Source organism: Alligator sinensis, unplaced genomic scaffold (genome assembly GCF_000455745.1).
Source record: "Alligator sinensis unplaced genomic scaffold, ASM45574v1 scaffold294_1, whole genome shotgun sequence".
Lineage (NCBI taxonomy): Eukaryota > Metazoa > Chordata > Crocodylia > Alligatoridae > Alligator > Alligator sinensis.
Genome location: NW_005842305.1, coordinates 1,218,754 through 1,242,798, shown reverse-complemented (window position 1 = coordinate 1,242,798; position 24,045 = coordinate 1,218,754). Strand labels below are relative to the sequence as shown.

The 24,045-nt window shown below is 42.6% G+C and overlaps 1 protein-coding gene across 8 annotated transcripts in view; it reads left to right on the top strand.

Annotated features, from left to right (window-relative positions):
* Positions 1–24,045, top strand: part of LPAR4 (lysophosphatidic acid receptor 4) — an 83,897-nt gene that overhangs the window by 24,229 nt on the left and 35,623 nt on the right. For 4 of the 8 annotated variants that reach the window (XR_003095161.1, XR_003095163.1, XR_003095162.1 and 1 more), the window contains exon 1: positions 15,844–15,974. The exons of 1 other annotated variant lie outside the window; for it this stretch is intronic. The gene's annotated coding sequence lies outside the window, so the exon portion shown is untranslated. Of the gene's footprint in view, positions 1–15,210; positions 15,975–24,045 lie in introns of those variants that run through there. 3 more of the 8 variants (XR_003095160.1, XR_003095159.1, XR_003095158.1) reach the window with 3 other exon arrangements.

Here is a 24,045-nt window from a genome sequence, read left to right as displayed (position 1 = left end):
GTGTGCTGGGGGTTCCTCCTTCCCAGGTGGAGTACCTTACATTTATCTTTATTAAATTGCATCCTGTTTCTCTCTGCCCATTGATCCAACCTGTCCAGGTCAGCCTGAGTCTGCTCCCTGCCCTCCGGTGTACTAACTTTGCCCCATAACTTGGTATCATCAGTGAACTTGGAGAGGGTGCTCTCCATGCCGTCATCCAAATCGCTGATGAAGATATTGAATAATATCGGTCTGAGGACCGAACCCTGCGGGACCCCACTGCCCATCTCCTTCCAGGCCGAGAAGGAACCATCCACCACCACTCTCTAGGTGTGGTCCCTAAACCAGTTGGCCACCCACCTGACTGTGTAGGCATCCACTCCACAGTCTGCTAGCTTCCCAATGAGGATAGGGTGCGAAACTGTGTCAAAGGCCTTCCTAAAGTCCAGGAAGATGACATCAGCCTCGGCTCCCGCGTCTAGGCAGTGTGTGACTTGGTCATAGAAGGCTACAAGGTTTGTCAGGCAGGATCTACCTGTGACAAACCCGTGCTGGTTTCCCCTCAGCATTGTTTCCCCTGCTGGGCCTGCACAGCTGAAAGTAAATTGCGGGGGGCGAGCCCTGGGCATGGAGGGAGTAGGGAGGCATAGAGGGAAGCTCAAAATGGGAGAGGAGGGAAGGGGAAAGGGGGAAGGGGAAAGGCGGGGTCTTACCTTTCAGTCCGCTTGGCCCTTGCTAGCTTGAACATGTAACTGCTCCAAACTCAAGCTAGCACTAACACTGATCAACACTGAGCAGCTCAAAGTGTAATGTGTAACAAGGCCCTGAGGTGTAATGAGATCCTGATCAAAATAGAAAATTTAATATAGCTTCATACACATAGGTTGCATTGTACTCAAGCCCCAACTTGACCAATCCTAGTCTTTTTCATCCATACACTCTAAAGTGTGGTGGACAAGCTACATCAACTAACATTTACCTAGAAGGACACTGGTCAGCAAGGGTGAGAGTGGTACTGATACCCCAGGTGCTGCTGAAGTGGGGGTGGAGGATGCTGGAATGGAGCTAGGGTGACACTTTATCCACCTATCCCCCATCCTACCCTGCACCATGCAGACTCTGGCAGCAGGGTGGGCAGAGCAGCAGTAGCAATGCATGGTATAGGAGTAGCAGCTGGAGGTTAGCTGTTGGAGGTTTGTGGGGAGAATGTCACCTCCTTTTTTTGCTGTCACAATATGGTGTTTAAGTAGCTGTTCAACACATGCACTAGTGGCTAACAAAAAAGAGATGGCATCCCTCCAGTGCCACAGCAGCAAACCTATGGCCACTGCTCCTCCACCAACACTGCCCGGGGAGAAGTACTGGCTAGTTATGTGTCCATCCCCCAGTATGGGAAACTTCCCAGATACATCAGAATTAGGAAAGAAGAAAGAAAAGTTTTAAGATATGATCTATCAGGAAATAAGGGAAGCCAAAGGTCATCCAGGTTCAGAAAGGAAGAAAGCAGGGAAGAAGGGCTATACCACAGATTAGGAGAACAGCGATGGAAGCCATTCCAATACAGTGAGGACTCGGAGACCTGATTCCTGGTATTATAAAGGTCAGCCCAAGAGGACAGCACCAATGCTGTTGATCCAGCAAACAGAAGGCTAAACAAAAATCGCTGCCCAGTTTGTGGTGTTTGGCCCCCTAAAAACAGGTATGTTATCCATTTAAGAACAGCTGATTTGTACTGATACTAGCATTGCTGTCCCTAATGATGGAAATCTGATCAGAGTAGGCTTTCCCTCCATAATGTACTGCCTTTCAAAGTTCCTCCTAGCTCAGAAAGGAAAATGGTATTTTAGAACCCATCTTTTTTATTCAGACATTCTTATGGTTTTGGTGGTTGGGCTCGATGCTTTCTTTTTATATCAAATACTGCCAATATAGCACTTGCCTCATTTAAAAGAAATACTGTAAATACTGGAGACCTAACATCCTTATTCATAGTGAGTAGCATTTAACTCTATAATTAGTTGAATGGACTTCAATGGGAATACTTGCAGGGAATGCCACTACTTAACATCCTAGCTGTATGTTTGGGGCAAGAGGGAGAAAGCAAGGAAAAGGAAGTCTGGATAGCAAATAAACTGATGAATTTGAACAAAGCTCTCTTACTCGCATCAAACTTCCTGGTGACAGCAAGCACGATTAGAAATGGATGTTCAGCACAACAAGCATTTCTAGTAAGTGGTGCTCACTGTTCCACAGCCATTTGGCGGCAGCTAAGCTGTATGCATATATGAAATGCTGAATATACCTACAGTCCTTTAACCCATTTCTGTGTTCATATCCAGTGGCAGGGATATCACACCATCTGTAATCAGTTCGCAACTTTTGCTTAAGCCACTGGATACGTTAAATCTGTTTCAAGATGGTTTGCACAAGATGCCAGATCTGATAACCACAAACTGATGGAAAAATCACAAAACCATGTGATGTGGATCCATCTTAAATTCCAAACGGTTTTGTTGCATAGCTAGTTCCGTCTTAATGAAAGACTTGTCAAGCTAGATTTTGACCAATGTGCTTCTTCTGATATGTGGTGAGCTGCTTGCCACTGTCTCCCAATTGACATAAACGTATTGCTAGTGTGCGTGAATCCTGCCGCAATTATTAATGACTTCTCTCCATGTGGCTCCATTAAAGGGAAATCTGTTTCACTTTCCAGAGACCATCTGTTAAAGGGTAGAGTGACAACCATAACATTTCTTAAATAAATACTTCAAGCTTAACTCTAGGCCTGAATTCTGAAATATTAACTGGGTGCTTTAGGATTCATTTGCTGTTTAAAGCTGAAGTTCCATTTGTTATCAGGTACCTGCTCAGAGGCCATCATGCTCTTGGAGGACGCTACAGCTAGGAAAAAAAATGTGGGGACCTGGCAGCTTTGTCAGGGCGTGTTTTGTGAGCTGTGATGTAGAGCTTAGCTTCAAGCTTCCTTTTGGAAAGGGTTCAATATTAGACAGGCCACAGTTCAGCAGAGAACATGCCGTCTCAAGGGAGTACGCCTTTAGAGCTACCAGATTGGATACTAATGCTTTTCACTTTTAGAAGAGAGCCGTCTTTTGTCACACTATGTGATGCCCTTTCATCAAATAGGGAGAGGTCCTCTCTTGTTGTAAGGAAAAATCTGATATTTTCAACCAACATTTAGTCTCACTAAATCACTGGAAACAGCTTAAGAATATGAGGTAGCAAGTCATCCTTATACCAGAGCATCTGGTGTTTATGTTATTTTGGCATAGAGACAAATGGCATTTTATATGATTATGCACGCTGTGTACAATGTAATGGTTCAGGGCAAAGTGTACAGAATGTGACAAACATTAGAGACAGCAGGGGTCACACTAAGTATATGCAATAGACTGAGAGAGAGGGCAACAGAGGGATTTTGAGTGAACTGGTTGGGGTCCCATTTGGTGATGTTTGTCAAATGTTTAAAGCTGGTGAAGAAACAGGAATCATTGGAAATGGGAAAAAATGGACAGCTCAACTGTGGGAATGAAGAGGAAGTCAAAATGTATTCAATGTAGTGGCTTGAAAAAGAGTTGGTGCTGAGGGGGACTTCACTCAAGGGGCCGTACCTTATATCTTATTCAGATGTGTTCCACTAACCTATCTTTGTGGTAGGTTACCTTCAGTATGTTTGCCTAAAATGGGCCATGTGTTTTATAGTCATGTTCATTGTTGGCTTCATTTAATCAGCTTCATCGTTGATTTCCATTATTGAGCACATGCTGTTTTTGACATCAGTTTAATGATAGTGTATTTAATGAGGTTTCTTTGTATGTGAATGTAAGACGTGGAGCTTCTCCCCACCACTCCTCCCGTGCTGATTGGGAGGGGTGTTGAGGGGGACGGGGACCTCTCCTTGTATGCAAGTAAATATGGTATTTTGTTAGTTTTTAGTTTCTGGATTAAATAGACAAGGGAGGATTGTGGAGCACTGGGCAGATCAAGGACAGAAAAGGAGTTTCTGAGTGCATTTACTTTATGCTGAAAAGAAAAGAAAACATGATCCACATACTTCTAGCACTTTGAACCCATTTGAAAAAAAAGTCAGTGCCAAAATATTCTCCAAGGTTAGAAAAGTTCAAGTCTAATTCCTTTTCTCAGAATATAATGGAAGATATGCATAGTATACCAGCCTTCTCTCAAGGTAGAATATTAGGCCCTTCTCTACAGACTCATGAAAATTAAGATATCCTTTACTAGTTACTGCTTGCTTAATAGATTTAGTTGCAAATGGGAAGAAGTCATTTTCTCCCTCTTAATTACAAAAATGTGATTTGTCATTGTAGGTCCTGGCAAACCAAGTCATGGACCTTTTTCTGAAAACCTTATTTAGTCCAATAATGAGCATCAAGCTTACTTTTATTTACTGTTAACTCATCAGGTTCTCTCCTTATCCACATCAGACTCTTCTCTCCAATTGTATAAGAATGGAAATCTCCTACTCTTTTTTTTGTGTGTATGCAGATATTTTTATGACCATCAGATAAAAGGAGGCTTAATACATTTATTTGCCAACAGAGCAGGTTTTTGGAAAACTGCATTGTTCTAGAGAGATTTCTTCCAGAAAAAGCATTTTTCAACCAACAGAACTGATATTTCAGTGCCAAAATGGGCTCATTGGCACCTTGTATAACCTTATTGATACAGTTCCCAATATACATGATAGCGGACAAATTCTGATCTCTGGCTGCATCTCTGTAGCTCAACACCTGGCATTTCCCTGACATTTAGCTAATACAATCCAGATGGCAGGAGGAGGTTGGTGGGTGTTATGTATCAATAGTGCATCAGTCCCCTGCATTTTGTGGTGAGAGTTGAAATCCCACAAGTGATGTAAACCCATGGAATGCAAAATGGGAAACAACACTTCATGATTTTGAGGGAAGCAGCTGCCCTCTAGAGGGAGAGAGGAGTGGGATTAGCAAGGATTCTTTGCTACACATCTGAAGGCAAAACACAGGCTTCTCCTTAAGAGAAGTGACTACCCTAGAAACTGATGGCTTCCAACTGTTCTAATCCATCTCACAGATACGGAGGGTCCTTGAGAGGGAACAATGCAAAGGACATTTAAAACAATGTATGGTATTCCTTCCCCTGTTTTCTATGATGTCCAGAATCTGATTATCTGGAAGATGTAGAAGAAAACTGCTAACTGAATCTTGGAGTCGGTTCACTTCTTAAGAAGTGTCTACATCTGTTTATAGAAATATGTATCTGCGTGCATGTGTGCGTAGGGGATTGGGCAGGGAAAGGCTGTGTTCCTACTAGCACCAGTGCTACTCTGAGTCAATGGAAAATACACTGGAGATCCTATCTGCCTACCCATAATTCAGAATAATCTCCAGAGTGTATTTTCCACAGCTGTTTCATTTTAAATTATGCAAGCCATGGAACCTTTTGCCATTTTGTCAGAGAAACTATACGAAACCCTAATAGTTCTCATTGTTAGAAAATGTTTCCTCATATTTAGCTCCTTTTTCCTTGTATTCATCTCCAGCAGAACTGTAATCTACTTCATGGTTACACCTTTGATTTTCTTAGATACTCCAGCCTCTTTCAGGGTTCAAAATAGGCTCAGCCCTCCCATAAGAGATAAGAGCCCCCGGCCTGCCCTGCACCTTTCTAAGCAGCTCAGGCGGCAGCTCCTTCCGGCTTCTGGCTGCCGCTACTGCAGACCCCTCCAGAAGTTGGAGTGTAATGTGAACCCTGGACTCTTTCATACTCCAATTTTACACTACCATGTTCTTCAGCCTTTTATACTCAGAATTAGTACAGGTTTCCCTTGCTTTATGCGGGTTCTGTATGTGCAAATTTGTTCTTATGCGATGACCCTTTTTATACCAAAAATTCATTATATGAGAGGTAAATTCACTCTTATGCAATCGGTATGGTGGAAGCCCACAGTCTTCTCCTTTGTGTGGTGCATTGTGGGAGTGATGCACACCAAAATATAGCCTCCTGTATGGATCTGTGCTCCTCGCTCGTTGTCTGCGATATGCATTTCTGTAGTTGCCATCCCCATTATGGTAGTGCCCTGTTCTTGTGTGTACTGTCTGCTGTTGGTGAGTACCAAAATTGTCTTGTAAAAGTGGTAGAAATGGGTCTGGGGTCAGTACAGTCAAGGTCTTGGAATATATCCTTATTTGTTACATTGTAAAATGGGTTTCCTTTATGTGAATTTGAGTTATGCACTGTTTTCCAGGAATGCATGTACAGCATAAAGGGAGGGAAACCTGTATTGTTGAAACCCAATATCCATGTATGTCTGCACTGTAAGAATCTAGCCATGAAAGGTGCGTGCCCCTGGCGGTTGCGGGGCATGGCTGTGCTGGTGGCGGTGGGAGTGCGATGGCAGTAAGCGTGGCGCTCCCACAGACACCGCTGGCACTGTCAGTGGCGGGGGGAGGCGTGGGTGGCGAGCACCAACCCGGGGTCAGCGACCACCCACAGGCACTGCCGGCAGTGGCCAGCAGTGATCACGGACTGCCTGCGAACACTGCCAGAGGTGTTGGCCACGAGGTGGAGAGTGGCGACTGCTCACAGGCATCGCCAAGAGTGTTGGTGGCGCCTTTTTGCAGGGGGTGCACCGCTACACTCGGGGTGCATGTGCACCCCCTACTCATTGCCCCTGAATCTAGCCATTGGTACTGTGGGCTGAATTCAAAACAGCTCCTGTTCATGTGATCCATGCTTCCCTGCCAGCCTGTTTACCAGCTGTTCGGTGCTGATGGTTTTGTTCTTTTCTATTTGTAAGTACAATATTTTGTAAGAATATTCTTGCAAGAAAATTCTTGCAAGAATTTTTCACCAAAATTCTTACAAGTCTTTGGCAAAACCCAGCATACTTCAGTGGCACGGCAGATCCAAGATTGTGGCCATTATCTCTTTGTGGGGTGGAGTGCAAGCACAGTAGAAGAGAGCTCACTGGACATATGCCAGTGAACTCTTGGCAACTCCTGCCAGAGCTCTCCACATGTGCCATGAGCTCTGAGCTCACCAGCGTGGGGGGCTACACAAAACCATTGCTTTCAAGCAGCTCTGGAGCCTGCTGCTGTTTGCTCTTCCCCTCCCTCCCTGAATTCAGCAGCAGGGAAAGGAGGAAACCAGATGAGCAATAGCGAGTTTCAGGAGCTGAGTGAAAGCAGGTTGCTCGTCCTGACTGCTCCTACCTTCCTCTCCCCTACTGCTGAATTCGGCAGGAGGGAGGCAGGGGAAAGGGGAGCAAAGAGGAGCAGAAGAGCAGCAGGCTGCTTGAAAGTAGGGGCTCTGTGCAGAGCTCTGTGCAAACCAGCAGCGAGCTCAGAGTGCTTGCAGCACACACACTGCTCCCAGCATGTGCTGCATTGAAGTGCTGGTGAGCTACTGCACATGCAGGACATAATCAAAGAGGAGCTGCAACTGGTTTAGCAGGTTCCTGTAAGAGGCCAACATTTACCCACAGTTACTGCAAAGTGCTATGTAACCTTTATCCTAGGCTGAATGTCATACAGTACGGTAATACTGACATCCTTCCTATGACAGTTCACCAAACAGCCAGATTATGCATGGCTTGGTCCTACCAATATGCTCCAAGAGGCTTGGATGAGATAGATTAGTAAATCTGTTCATAACTAGAATACAGGTGGCCTTTCAACCTTTTCTGAAATCCTGTTCTTTGATAATGTTACCTGGGTTGCCCTAGACAGCTGTAATCAAAAGAAGAGCAAGAACCTCCACTTCTCTTTGGAGAGAAGTTATATGTGTTAGGCAATCCTCCTTCAGTACAACAAAAGTAATAGTGACCATTAAAAATCAGTCAACTTTTCAAGCTTTTAAAGACAAGCAAAGAGCTTTGGAAGAAAACACCTGCTCTGCTTTCCTGAGGTTAAGATTTCTCTGTAACTGGTGCCTCCTGTCAAAACAATGGTATACATTACCATGTGTTTATTAAAATAGGAGCTCTGAATCACACAGAGCTGGAGCATATACAGAATAGCCCCTTTCAAATGCATAGAATGAATCAACCCACCAGATCCCTTATCCAAATTAGGGCACAGTGCCTTTCTGTTTTGGCTTTTGACCATATTTCTTATGAACAAGTAATAAGTACAATACTGAACTTGCCTACAGTAATTTTTCAGAGCTAAACCACTCATAGATACAGTTTTTGAAGTGAGTTGAAATCATATGCTAGATTTGGTTATGAAAAATTGGAAACTACTCCAAGCTAAAGGGAAAATTGACTTGTAAGTGAGCTATGAACTTCTAAAATGAATAAGACCTTAGTGGAGGATTAAAAAAACCCAGTGACTTTGAAACTGTTGAGGTACATTTGGAAGAGTACAGTTAAATCACTGTGAGACATGGAAAGCAAGACCAGGCAGATGCCACAACACACAGAGAAGACACTGTCCAAAAGACTGGTCTGTTCTTAGCTTAAGGGTGATGCCACAGGGTAGCCAGAATCAAAGATTTAGGAAAAAAATAACCTTGGTACACATTCAAAATGAGGTGTGTTGTGTATTCTGTGTGATCTAGAAAGCTGTGTAGTTGGGTGTTTTCTTTCATATAACTGAATTAATTCACTGTAGTGTAATGCACTGTACCCATTAAATGAATGATCTGCTGTCTTCATTCTCAGCTAATCATACCTAATACAAATGGGACCTTAAGTTTGGTCTGAATGGAAACAATTACTATTTTGATTGCTTGTATCAGAAAATACATTTTAGTTTAATTGTCTAATCCAGTGCCTAGTGCAGTGACTCTCTTAACCAAGGGTATGTGGGGAACCCTAGTATGTGGGGAATCCTGTGGGCCAGGACCCTGCATATGCAGGGCAGTGCAGAGTCTGATCCTGGCATGCGGGGCTGGGTGGAGGTGCCACAAGGTTTTGGGGCCCCAATCGTAGCATATGGGGTCAGGTGGAGATTGTGCAGAGCCTCAGGGTGCTGATCCCAATGCATGGAATCAGACAGAGGCAGCACAAGGCTCTGATCCTGGCACGTGAGGCCAGGTGAAAGCAACGTGGGACTTCGGGACCCCAATCCTTGTGCGTGGGGTTGGGTGGAGGCAGCAAGGGGCCCTGAGGCATGCATCCCAGTATGTGGAGCTCCAGGGCCCTGATCCCAGCATATGGGAGCAGGTAGGGATAGCATAGGGCCTGGGAACCTGATCCAGGCATGCAGGCCAGCCCTGTCCCATTCATCTGGCCCAAGTGCCAGAATATTGAGCACCACTGCTCTAAACTTATTAATGGATTATCTGCACAGGACATCAGACAAGATCTAGTCTGGCAGGCCTTGTGCATACAAACTCTCAGTGAACCCAAAGAGAACATTTAGGTTCCACAGGGATGGTAGAATTGGTCACTAAATTGGCACAATTTGTAGATTTTCCTAAAAAGAAGGTTAGGTTTGAACAAACATTTAGAGAAAAAATATCCTCTTGTTTTACCAGTAGAAAACCCTGCTGGTCAGAGAAGTAGAGGAACATTTAGTACTGCCAAAAAAACAACGCATATACAATTCTTAAATGAAGTCATTTTAAAGTTACAGGAGAGCTAAATCAATCCAACTATAAACATGTATTTCATATTGGTTACTCCCATTACTGTCCTTCCACATACATCTCTACACATACACACACACCTTCTATAAGCTGAAACTAACTGCTCAGTTTAAGTATATTATAAACTTCTAAATGAGAATCTAAAATGGAAACGACGACAAGCCATCAAGTATTGCAGCCATGGTGAAAACTGCCCAGACACCTGCCATTAATTTTATTTTCACCTCAGGAAATCTAAATAAAATATTTTGCTTAAAATCTGATCAAGCTGAGTTGAAACATTTGGTTGGTAAGCCAAAACCAGAATGTTTCTATTTCGGTCAGCTGCACTTTCATGACTCTTCATCTCATCCCCTGAAGGGCTTCTGGGGAACTATAATTTAAGTGCCTCAGGTCTTCATTGACTCTAGGGCTAGCACTTCCAAGCTGGACTTCATCTTCAATGTCATGAGACTGCCCACTGCAACTAGAGATTTATGTTTGGTCTGAGTTTTAGAAGCATGCGGACACAACGAGTTGCATTTTGGATGTCATGTGCAATAGATATCACCATGATATATACTACATATACTATACATACCCATGGATTATTACACTATTTCCTATCACAGTGGAATTCACAAGCTTGGACTGGCAAGACAGAGCAAATCTAATGACCTGTATTACAAACAAGAAAGGATATATTTTTCTCAATGAGAAGTATCTGACAAGCATCTCCTTCAGAAACAATAATGCCACCCTGATGGACTGGGTGATTTGGCACATTCTCTCTGTACTGATATATATGACTATACTCTGTTCCTTCACATCCTTCCTTCAGGCTCACTTTGCCCTGATTCTTACCAGTCATCTTTATGGTTAAGCTAAGCAAGTTAGGGGCAGGCAGGTAAAATCCAGTTGGACAGAGTCAGTATTTAACAACAAAGCTAAACTAATTAAAGCAGTGAATTAATAACAAGTGTTAGGGGCTGCTGTCACTTCCACTAGTATATATTCAGTGTGTATTTTCATTGCCCTCTCCTCCACCCTTTGTCCATGTCTCCTTCACTTGTAAATGCACCATGAGAGTCTAGCTTTAGTTTTGATTTTACATTTGGCATTTAGCAAAATAGGGTCCCAATTCTGAATGGATCCTTGGGGAGCTATTGAAATACAGATATTTAACAATAATTTAATATTGATTACAAAAATCATGTGCTTTATGACAACAACTCTAGAGGCAAATGGTGTTTTGACTTCTGCTCTTAAGACTTGTGCATGGCTTAGTGCAGTCAGGGATTATTACCAACTGGGGCCCTCATATGGCAGGATATATGGCAGCTGTGGCAATAGCAAGCAATGACTTGTGCAGTAGCCAGTCACCGAGAGACAAACTACATCTGGTTTGGTCCAAAAACTAGGAAAGGAAATAGAAATCCTTCCTATGAAAGGCAGGGACCACATTTTCCTGTGTGCTTAATAGGAACGAGGCATCAGTCCTGATGGAATCAACTGAGTTCTTTGCAACAGGAATAAATGATAATTGGAAACTATGTTCTATTCTTGGATGTAAGATTTGCCTTCAGACACAGGAACAACTCTTCATGAGCCAGTATAAGGGCAGTGCGTGACTCTTAGAAGTTAAACTGTTGACACAATGGATGTGACCCTAGCTAGGAACACATCAGGAAAGGAACGTATTTGTTTGGCTTCATTGTACAAGCACGAAGTCTGTGTGCTATAAAAAGATGGAGATACTATTGTTGAAAAATGCTAGGCATCTCCAGTAGCTATGGGTCTTGGGAAGATAACCGTCCAGTTTCCCATATTTTCCAAAGATTAGTGATGTACTGCCAATATTTTAACAAGGAGTGCCCGCAAAATTCCACCCTCGCCCAAGTCTGTGATAAACCCTCTGGGATCTGGGTGGGGCCAGGGGGTAAGTTGCTGCAGAAAGAGGTGAGGAACCAGGGAATCTAGTCATTTGTTTTTCCAATTGAAAGAAAACACTTCCCGTAACTGCAACCAAGGAGGGAAGGAACCAACCTCCCTTTTTTGTTTGGCAAATAAATCTAGCTTAAACGCACTTTGCTGGAAATGTTTATACTGCGTTTCTGAAAAATATACTGAGTGTGTCGATAGGGTAGCACAGAATTCCAGCATGTTTAATCTGAAATGGGAAAGGATGGAAGCAAAACACATGTGTGTATGCATTTGTGAAAAGAAACTGTGACAGAGCCAGGGAGGAGCCTCCCTGGGAACATTTGTGACAATAGCAAACATTTCCACAGGGAAAGGCTAGCTCTTACAATCCTGTGAGAATCCAGAACATAGCAACAGATGATGATGAACCTGGAGGTAAATGAGCTCAGAGGTTCTTTTAGTTCAGTTTCCAGCCTGATTAAATTCTAGAGGTATCAAAGACAGCAAAGTTGCCATCCTCTGGCTAAGTAATATATGGTAATCAGCATAGTCCTTCTGTCCACCCATCTCCTTTTCTTACTTTCTTCATTTTTTAAACTTTATCCCATGTTTCTTCATCAAAAGGTAACAGGGAAATATTTCAGATTTGACAGAAATATATGAATTCTGAACACCTCAGTTAGTGACTGACAGCCAGTGACTTTGTAAATGGGACCCCAAATTCACAAAGGGGTTGCGTATGCTTAGGTTGCTCTGCATTGCCCTTGCAGTACAACCACCTTCAAATTCAACATTTATTACCTTAAAAATCATCAGAAAGACTTCACAGTCAAATTTTATGACTAATTAACTTCTTCCTGTGACATTCAAATCACTGCCTAAGAATGATCTGTCGTACTATTATTATTTTTTGGACAAAGAACAAATTAAACTCCACAATGGAATCAAGGGACAAAAGATGTAACAAGGCTGGAATGAACTTATTCATATTGGTTTCCAGGACAGGAAGACAAATTTTACTCTGCTTGTGCCCTTCATCCTTTCATCCCATTTAACATCTGCTGGGGGCTGCACACAGCTCCCAGCATAGCACCACACTGGTCTATGTGGAAGGATGACTTGCTCTGGTCTGGGATGGTGGACTTTGGCTTTCAAGTGCCTCCCCACTCTGATACTCATAATCAAGGCCAGATCTAGGCTGCACCCTCCCTCATCCCCTTTCAGAATGGAACACACCTCGGGAACTTTTGAGAGCTGTGCTGTAAGTTAAAGCTTCTGCTATTGCCTCAGCCATATATTTACATCTCACCTATATTCTCATTTACCTTTAAATACCAGCTAAGAAAGGGGAAATGCATCCATTTTCACTTAACAGCTAGAACAGGGGTCGGCAAGGTTTTTTGGCTGGAGTACCAAAAACACCCCAACCTTGACCCATGCCTGACTTGGTATGGCAGGGGCAGATGGAGAGGAAGGTGTGAGGGGCCCAATCCTCATTGCTGGCAGTGGGTGCACATGTGCCTCTGGGTGGACAACTGGAGAGGGGCCAGGGTTGTGCTTTCCCAGCTCCTTTCCCACCATTCTCCCTGAGGCATACACGCAGCTGCTGCCAGCTCCATGGCAGCAGCTGCATGTATGCTGCATGTACTGCTCCAGACCCCAGTGCAGTTGTTTGCAGCCTCCCAGCTGTCTGCCACAGCTTGACTGGGTTTTGGGCAGCTGCTGCCAGCCATGGAGCCTGGGCTGCTCGCAGCATGACTTACAGCCTTCTCGCTACCTGCTGCAAGTAGCCTGGGCTCCATGGCTGGTTTCCAGGACAGGAAGACAAATTTTACTCTGCTTGTGCCCTTCATCCTTTCATCCCATTTAACATCTGCTGGGGGCTGCACACAGCTCCCAGCATAGCACCACACTGGTCTATGTGGAAGGATGACTTGCTCTGGTCTGGGATGGTGGACTTTGGCTTTCAAGTGCCTCCCCACTCTGATACTCATAATCAAGGCCAGATCTAGGCTGCACCCTCCCTCATCCCCTTTCAGAATGGAACACACCTCGGGAACTTTTGAGAGCTGTGCTGTAAGTTAAAGCTTCTGCTATTGCCTCAGCCATATATTTACATCTCACCTATATTCTCATTTACCTTTAAATACCAGCTAAGAAAGGGGAAATGCATCCATTTTCACTTAACAGCTAGAACAGGGGTCGGCAAGGTTTTTTGGCTGGAGTACCAAAAACACCCCAACCTTGACCCATGCCTGACTTGGTATGGCAGGGGCAGATGGAGAGGAAGGTGTGAGGGGCCCAATCCTCATTGCTGGCAGTGGGTGCACATGTGCCTCTGGGTGGACAACTGGAGAGGGGCCAGGGTTGTGCTTTCCCAGCTCCTTTCCCACCATTCTCCCTGAGGCATACACGCAGCTGCTGCCAGCTCCATGGCAGCAGCTGCATGTATGCTGCATGTACTGCTCCAGACCCCAGTGCAGTTGTTTGCAGCCTCCCAGCTGTCTGCCACAGCTTGACTGGGTTTTGGGCAGCTGCTGCCAGCCATGGAGCCTGGGCTGCTCGCAGCATGACTTACAGCCTTCTCGCTACCTGCTGCAAGTAGCCTGGGCTCCATGGCCAGCAGCAGCTGCCCAGAGCCTGGGCCCGCTGCAGCACGCCGAGCAAAATGGCCTCATGCCACTCTCTGGTATACGTGCCAGGGATTGCCAACGCCTCGCTAGAAGCATTTGCAGGTTCATCAAACCTATGTAGACCTTTTTATGCTGTAAAAGGACGCCAAGTGAATCCTCTGAGGGTGAAATACATCTGTGTTCAAGGCAAAAAGTACTACCTTAAAGTCTGTGTCTGAGAGAGTTAAAGCTGCTATAGATGAGATTCAGGAAGTTATTTGAGTCAACTGGATAAAAGCCCATGGCAGCTGGGCATGGTGCAGAAGTGACACACAGTCTGCAGGCGCGAGACAGAGAATGCTGTTTTTCGCTGTGCTGTATCACCCGCCACCGGTCCAAGAAAAAGCATTAGCTCCAGCTTCACAATGAGTTGTTTACTGGCCTTAGCCGTGATAGCAGCCAAAAAACAGCTGAGGAAAAGGAGAACAAACAGAATGAAAGGAGAGCATGCTAGCAAACTGAGGATCCCAACCTAAGGGAGCTGGGGAAGGCTGGGAAAAAAAAAAAAAAAAAGACTGACCTCTCCTTGCCATAAGCAAGCAAAGCTGAATAATTTTGGCTACCAACATTGCTTTCCCACAGGCAGAAGACACCCAGGCCTTTCTTAACTGAAAGGCTAGTGCTGAAGGTAAGAGGAAGAAATAAAACTTTTAGTTAGTGGCAAAGTTTGGAAACTGATTTACTAAAAGCAGTAAGATTTAGCAAACTGGGCTTTACAGGCAAGAGAAATGCTACATCTCTGGCAGACAGCATGAATATCCAATTAAGTATAAAACCTGTATTATGAAGGGTTTCAGAGGCAATTTCATCCTTTCAAAGCTAATTTCATGAGAGCAAATGTCTAATGCACTGTAAAAGCAAGGATCCTTCTAGGGACCAACTGCCTGGGTGGGATAAAGGCAAGACATTCTTCATCAGGTCACTGATTAAAACATAAGGTGTTTTAGCTCACGTTTATCTGATCCTTTGCAAATAAAATAAAAGATGAGCAGTCAGTTTAGAAGGATGTTCTATATTCTCTCCAGGAAGAATCATTCTGCAGTTGTTGTGTGCTTTTTGATGCCTCACTGATCTCTAAAGCTCTCATCATCACCTGTCTCTTTTTCTTTTCTTTCTCTCTCCTTTTCTTTTTTTTAATTGGGAAAAAATAATTGTTATAGTGAAAGAAAATCTGAGCATTTAGACACAGGTTTCCTCCTGCCCATTAGAGTTCCCAGACTAAAGGAACACTCTGCTACAGCACTCACAGGGGCTGTCTGCCAACTAATTGCTCAGGAAATAAGCTGTATCCATTGTCAAGCTGTACTTAAAGCTGCCAATTCTTAACTGTGAAAGCTGCTTTTCCTGGGCTGTTAAAGGAAAAGTATAACCAGCCTAAGGATTGGTGACTAAGGGGGCGATGAAGAGAGGGACTGGGCGGGATCACAGCTACTAATAATACCTCCTTACCCAATGAAAAGCATTTCCTATTGAGACCCCCCAACTATTCCCCCTGCCCACAGATCCTGCACAGACATTGGGCCCATTCTTGTGTCCTGTTTCCTTAAGACATGATGGCTGCAACATTCAGCAGTTTTTTCTCTCTCCTAACAAAGGAAGAGAGATAAGTGCTGGCAGCCTCGCATGCTGAGGATGACTGACAATCGGTAAAAGGCTAGAGCAGGCAGGTTTTTCCAGATGGGAATAAACACAACTTCAGCAGAGAAAAATTGGAGAAATATGTGGACTGTCACAGAGAAGAATCTATGTGAAATCTGCTACTTACCTAGCTGCTTGCAGGCATGATCTCTCAGCTAAAACTGAAGCTGGTGGGTAAGTTTTTATTTTACTTATTGACTGAATGATTGCATACAACTCTCGAGATTTAAATGTTACTTCTGCAAATATTAACGTTCTCTAAAACCCGCTGGATCAGACAGATCCTTGATAAAAGTCCCTTGGAGTCCGTAATATTATTTCTCCAAGAATTAATCTAACCCATTAGGTGTGAATTGTGGAAGATTTCAGCATTGATTTAGCAATGCTTTTATCTGGGGGAAGATCTAATACTGTGTCAATGAAAGGAAGGATAAGTTTCTCACACGGATGTGGCAAGGTCCAGCGAAAAGATGATCTCCATGTTTTTGGAATGCAGTTACTTTGCAAAGCAATGTACGAATTACTGCAGGCAAATCACTGTAATTCACACTTTCTCATTCTGATAACATCAATCAGAGTGATATGGACTTTTCTGTCACAGTTGTGTTCAATCAGCTTGTTTTGGATTTTCTTAATTACTCCCTTGTCTAAAATTCCTTCTAACATTTCAAATTCAACGTCTTTGTGGTATTGCTTTATTTAGGTGTAACAAGACAGCTGTATGTTAAAATAATAGGCTCTCTCAGTGTGCCAAGTTAGCTCTGCATTGCAGAAAATCATAAAATTAAGTTGGTGTGCACATCTTGGTGGGATCATTTCCCTAAAAGCCATATTTTATGACTTAAGTATATATAAAAAAAAAAAAAGCTTTATATTTCTTAAATTGCAAAGATCTTTTTTATTTAAATTACATTATACAACTGGCATTACCCTGTAGCTAAATTCTGCTTCTTTTAAAACTAATTACAAGACCCCATAAAGAGAGGGACTTGCCTATAAGTATATATTAAAACCATTACCAGCTATAACATGAATTAAGATGCTTTCCATTATTATTTTAACATGTAAGCTTTTGAGAGAGATGATAAGTTGACAACTACGGATTTTCATTGTATCTAGGAGGAAGTTTTGCTGCACAGATTCATTTCAATAATCCTGCTGTCTTTGTGTAAGAGAAATTGTATAATTTATTAATACTCCAGTAAATTAACAGAATAGTTGGTAAAACTGAGAGGATGGGAAGTGCAAAGTTCAAAGCCTGACAAGGCTAACCCTCTAACCCTACAATACTTTTTCATCTTCCTTCTCTTAATAGTATTATGAAAGCCAAAACAAACCAAGCAGGAAGCTAACTTTACTGCTCTGATGAGTTCAAAGCTTATTGAGTTAAAATGAAAAGTCCTAAAAATGTGGAGGGGGAAGGGAGAGCACTCAGTGTATATTTCATTTTATTCCTCAGGGACTAAAAATGAGACTTCTCCTGGTTAGTGTTAGGTCACTTGATAAAACTGGTGTCTGCTAAATTCTGGAGGGAGAAGTTCAGCTCCTAGAGAGGCAGACAAAAAAGGACCAAGCCGTTAATGCAATTACCTACTCGCTTTCATTTCAGAACCTGCATCTTTACAAGGACACTTAAAAACAAGTGCATCATCCAACTCTCTCTCCCATACTATCTTCTGGCAGAAGCAAAATAATAAATGTTAACAGTTACTAAGTCCTGCTTGTTGTGAACTGCAAAAAAGATGCAGCCCCAACAGTAAGAGAAGCACTTTCTTCCTTGAGGCAATTTCTTCACCGTTAGAACAGAAGACTGCATGATGGAAACCCATATTCTTATTCCGCTTCACCCACTTGGGTAGTCTTTATTGTGGAATTAGCTCTGCCTCTTATTGGGCAGTTGCCTTGAAATCTCCACACCATGCACAAAAACTTCACCTGAGTGAAGTGGTTCTGTCAACATGGGTTAAGCTCACATGACTGGGAATGCAGGATAGAGCCCTTTGCAGGCTAAAACACTTGAGTGCTGATAGTCCTCCAGTGCCTTCCCACAATCCCCCAACAGGAAGACACTGGCAAAGAATTGCTTTACTGGCTCATAAAGAAATGTCCTAGCACACCAGGCTAGTGTGAACCAGGTACACCAAATGAATGAGGTACCAGTGATAACACAGTAAAGTGAGCACAGCTTTGCAATGTGGCTGCTCACACCTAAAGTAGCTTAGGTTGAATGCCAGTCACCTGGGCTGACTCTAGCCCTTACCCACTGCCTGGGACTATTCAATTTGTGTCTTAGCCCATCTTCCCTAGAGTACATGGCAAAGATCCCAGACTTGAAGTGTCTAAGTTCTCAATTAGTTTCTTTGTTGGAAAACCGAAGAAAACCTTAATTACCAATCTATCATTTCTTTGAGAACAGATAGTTGGGTTGATAACTGTTTGCAAATGTCAATGCATTGAGTGCTATAACATTGCTATGTATTTTTTTTAAATACTCAAGTGTAGGATTCCTTCAGTCAATTAACTTATGTTGTTAAATGATTTTTTTTATTTATATTCTTTATGAGCGTACTTGTGTACACATACTTTGGTACCTGTTTATGATCTATCTGTGCTTGTTAGATAGAGTTCAGCAAAATGTGAATCCCAGTTAGAAAAATTTCAGCTCTGTTGCCTATTAAATATATAGACCAGTTTGGCAGGGAATGAGACTCATCAAAGGGTGCTCACTGGTGTCCAGGGTATATGAGGAGAGTGGGGGAGGAGGGGTCTACCAGTTTGATCCCTGATGGCTTCAATGTGTCACTGTGTAGAGGCACAAATAACGTTCTATTGAACAAGCCAGGTCTGGGCGATGAATAGGTACAAAGCCTAAAATATCCATCTACTCCCAATGGAGCCTTTTCAGGTCAAGTGCATGTATAAACTTGTTTTGCTGCCACTGCCCATGCTGTGCCTCTTCCATAAATAAGAATATGAGTTTTGCCTCTGGGAACATAAACCCACCACTCTTCACAAAACCAGAATTCTCTTACTGGAAACAGAAGTTATTTATTCCCAAGAGCTGATGGAGGTGGTACGCAATTCCTTCCAAATACACCACCTTCTGCCTTTAGTGTCAAAGATCAGTCTAGTCCCACTAGTCACATTTAACCTTTTTACCCTTAACTAAGGGTAAAATACCATTTTACCAACCCTCAGGTAACCCCACTTACCAGAGAGAGTTTTCTTGTCAAGAGAGAGTTGTTATTGTTTGGTTTCTGTACAAAATGCAAAGTCTCTTTATCTTGGTAGGTTTAAGCAACTGAATTTGGACAGTGTTTGTCAGTCATCGAGATTTTATACATGTATAAAAGCTGCATAATAGCTTGCTTTCTGTGTTGTATCTTAAAGTACAAAGTTTCTTGTAGATTCATAGATGTTAGGGTCAGAAGGGACCTCAGTAGGCCATTCTATACATTTTAATGAGTGATGTATGTTCACAGATGAAGAGTGACACCTGAAATCATCTAGCATATTTTCAGTTTTAACTTTGGAATATGTTGCTCTTGTGCTTCTTGCACAGGGTGCAGTTTTATGTTGGAATTAAGATTTATCCTGTTACACGGAAACAACTACACTTCTCAAACTATTGTGAGATTTATTTCTCCCCCCCAAATTTTATAATGTTACTCGTAAATATGATACCTAGAAACCTAGTTATGAAATGATCTTGCACAGTATTTCTGGATCACTATTTTCATACTATAAAATCATTTTTGGTTTATTCTCATATATAATAATTTTACTTCGTAGAGTTTACTGTTGGGGGGGAAAAAATAAGATGTCAGAGCTGCGTGCTTGTTAATTTACATCAGTATTTTTCTCTTATGTTGGTTCATTATGTTTTGCCTAATAAATTGAGCTCTTCATGCATTGGAAATGCTGCATAGGAATAAGGTATTTTTTCCCCCCGAGAGAGGGTAAAGGTTATGCTATGAAAACACAAAACATGCCTTCAGCTCAGTGAATGTCTATTTTTACAGGGGCATGTACAACGTACAGGATATTTCTAATGCCTAGACTATGTGATTCTCTACAACTCCACAGGGGCATTGAACACATTCAACTCTCACATGGAAAATCCTCAATTCCAATAAATGGGGCTATGCCTTTTATATTGGCTACCAGATCTGGTCCATAGATTTTAATGTGAGCAGTAGGTACTTAACACCTTCATGATTAAGCACTCAGAGAGAATGAAGCTATATTATATCAAATTCATGCTCCAGCACAGTGGAAGTTTCATATTTTCAAGGGTATGAACACACTCTTGTGGCCTCAGAAGTGGGGGGGAAAAAAAGCCTAGAACCAAAACTAGAAAGGAAATCAAACCATAGGCCCTCATCAGAATTATACAATGGCTGAGCCTGCAATACATATTGTTGCTGTTACGATATAGGCGGGGTGAAACCTCATTGAATTGGCATGTATAATAAAACCCCTTCATTCAGTATAAATGTAGGAAAGTTTTAAGTTTCTCTTTCATAGTAAGATAGTCTAATCAGGGTGACAAATACATGGTACATGGACCATAAGTGGAACTGGCAGCCTGTGTGTGGCACACAGCCCAGAGAGCATGGGCAGCACTATGGCAAATAGGACAGGAAGCAGAAAGCAGATTGGGCGGGAGCAGGGGATTGGTGTGGACCTTGGGAAGACAGAGGTTAATTTGTGGCATGCCTGTTTAAAAAGTTTGACCTCCACTTGTCTAAGCAATAAGAGGTGGTCTCCTAAAGAGACCAAATGTTATTCTGATCAGAAACTAGGGCATTGGGTGGAGGGGTGTCTTTGGGCTTAGAAAGGCAGGGTTCATTGCTTGATGGAAATATATGTATAAGTGGTCAGAACCAACCAGAGAAACAACAAAACGCCAAACAGATAAACCAGGAAGCACTAGAAACATGGCCCAAAACACCAAGCAAACAGCATGAAAAGCACTAGAAACTGGGCCCTTACAAAAAGCAGAGGTGGAGCTTTTGGGGCAGAATGCTGTCTGAACAGAGGCTGGGAACTCTGAACAAAGAGCCTCTCAAGTTTTTCATTCCTACTACATTCTGTTTGCACATTCTTTGTAAACAGGCAGGATCACAGCAAAGAAATACTGAATCTCATCACCCGTTTGTCTTCCTCATAGAAAAGAAAGCCTTTTAAAACCTCAAACTTTGTTTAGCCACTTGAATAAAAAGTTTAATAGCATTCTTAACCAAGTCTTTCTTCATCAAATTGTTACGTAGTATCTACATTAGATTTAATTATACTTGTATAAAAACTCCTTCTGGGAAGAGATTTGGGACTATTAAAGCATACTTGCAAAATTGTGGGCTCAGTCTCGGATATCAGACTGAGGTTCCTCTGAAATTTAGGCCTAAAGAGTTGGTTTGCTTTGAAATAACAACCCAATAAGACATTTAAATTAATCAGTTTTTTGCAGGCTCACATCATCACTGGACAAATAGATTAGGATACGTTTCAAACACCTACTGAAAGCAGTCTGGAGTGATAGGGATGGACAGAAGACCTTTTCAGTGAAAGAGAGAGAAAAGGAAGTCCTTGCCCCAAGGCTCACCATCTGACATAGGTCAATTTACCATTCTTCTAATTGAAAAACATTTTAATGGTCTAAATACAAAGCAGATACAGCATACAGAAGTCACCATGAACAGGAAATGACTTGTAGCTCTCAAAGGACAGTTAAAGGAGTAAACAACAGTGCTGATCAATACAAGAAGAAACAAAGCTAGATTTTAGGATTAGATCTGATATGGATCAGGTTTCTCCTTCCACATTGAACTGGAATAGAATCTTGAATAAACTGAAGTAATCTTGGGTCCTGCTATAAGCAGTTTGTGTCCTCTGAAGGAAGGAGCTTTAACCCTGGTGGTTACAGTCCTGAGAAGATTTTTCCCGTCTGCAATAGTGGTCCAGAGCTACCCTACAGATTCCCATCAATGCACTCACAGGGTAAGTACAGACAGTCAAAAACCTGAAGCTGAATCGATTCAGTCTTCACAGGTTAGTGTAAGCTGCATAGATTGAACTGATAAGCAAGCGATTCCAAAAATGCAGCCACGTGTCTGCAATGGCCCAGGCCAAAGCACACCTCCTTGCTTGGCTGGAGAAGACAGCTTGGACCAAGTCTAGCCTATCCACCTGCAAGGGGGGGTGGAGGGGAGGGGCTGTGTGGGAGGTGCAAAGCATCCTGGGATGCTGGGGGTTGGGGGTGAGTTAACTTGAATCTGGAGGGGATCTGGGACAGAAGTTCAATCAACTGATTTAACCCAAGTCAGTTAAGTCTAACACTACATCCATCCAGATTTATCTTAAACCAGTTTCAGCCATTTTGAAAGCAGTTAATGTACACTGAACTTTTGTTATGTTACAGATTTGTACCGGTTTCTGATCACTTATACCAGTTCATGTGTGATTTCTGTCCCTAGCCTGAGTGAGAATGGTGAAAAAGAAAAATAAAGAGGGGGTTGGAGGGCTGGGTCAGGCTGCTCCTATCCTTGACTGATTCCAGGCTGCCAGAACCATTTCTTGGGACCCAGGATCATGACAAATACCCAGTTCGTCCCAAGGTTGCCCCAGACTCTGCTTTTCTTCAGATGCGCTTCCTTTGGGATTTGACACCACTTTTAAAACCAGAGGGCGAAATTCGGACCCTAGTGGACATGTCCTGATGAGCGTGCATGTGCGGTTTGTGGCGCACAGGCATCCATTTGCTGCACTGCTAATTATCAGTGTGGTGGGGTGTTTTGGGTTTTTGTTGTTGTTGTTGACAGTACATATTTTGTGAAAGGGAGCATTTTCTGGTGTGTAGGAAATAGGACAGGAATTCAGCTCATCATTCCAGGCTCTGACACTGAATTGCTATGTACCTTTAGCTCTTCTTAACAGCAATTCTTTTGTTAAAACACAGAAAAGAAGAAAACATGTCTGGCTTTTTGGAGTTACAGAAGCTTTAAAACCAGACAACTTGCAAGTCATACTTCTAATATCTTCCCTACTGTTGTCAGAGGTAGCAGCTAGGATTACTCTAACTGAAAGAACTTCATCTCTCTTCCTATTTTCAATTACTTTGTACAGTTCACAGCACTCTGTTTATAAGCATCTTTATTGTTTCATTGTGTGGCCCATTAGTCAGCTTCCCCTGTTTGTAGGGCTTCGTCACACAACGATGGGAGAGACAAAAACACTTAAAGAAAGGAAAATATGATTGTAAAACCACAAAAAACAGCAGGGATAGATGTAGTGCCTGAAGTGACCTTTCTTTCTTTTTTTTTTAAATTACCAGATTTCAAAGTTTAGTGTCCCTTCAACAAAGAACAAATGCTGTTTTTAAATAGCAGCCAGCTCAGAAGTTAATGAATATAGATTCCTGCTATATGACAGGAATCTATATGCCTTTTATAACCATAACCCTGCTAAGTGACAGGGGCCCAAGGAATTCAGATCAATTTCTCCCCATCATTTTTGTACACCTTTTATAAGGCTACCAGCCTCAAACAGTCAAGAGTTTTGAGTTAGACTTTCTGAAATCATGATCTGCTTCCCATACTTGATCTTTCTGTGCTTTACAGGGCATATAAGTCTGTTGTTTACTCATAACATTTTCAATCTTTTCTCTGCAACCATGAGAGCTAGAAAATGTATTTTAAAAAAAAAAAGCAAGCTGAAATGTCATTCTAGTCACCAATGTATATGACAAGCCTCATAAAAAAAAAAATCAGAGCCAACATTATTACATTTTCAAATGCTAGATTGCACTCTTGGAATTGCAGGGGGGATGGGTAATTAAGATGTTGTAAGTCTAGAGATCTGCTTAAGGTTGGATTGTTTATTGTTTCATGGTTGTTAGGGACTGGAAGGGACCTTACAGGTCATCAGGTCCAGGCCCCCAGCACATAGGGACGAAAGACTGCTGCAGTCAGATGATTCCAGCAAGATGGGTGTCAAGACATTTTTTGAAGATCACCAGGGTGGATGACTGTACCACTTCTGGGGGTAGCCTGTTCCAAACCCTTGGCATTCGGCTTGTAATGAAGTTTTTCCTTATGTCTAGCCTGAAGCAATCTTCAATCAGCTTGTGCCCATTATTTCTTTTCTTTCCCTGGGGGCCTCAGTGAATAGATGCTCCCCTAAACCCTGATGTATGCCCTGATATACTTACAGGCTGCAACTAAGTCCCCTCTGAGTCTTCTCTTCT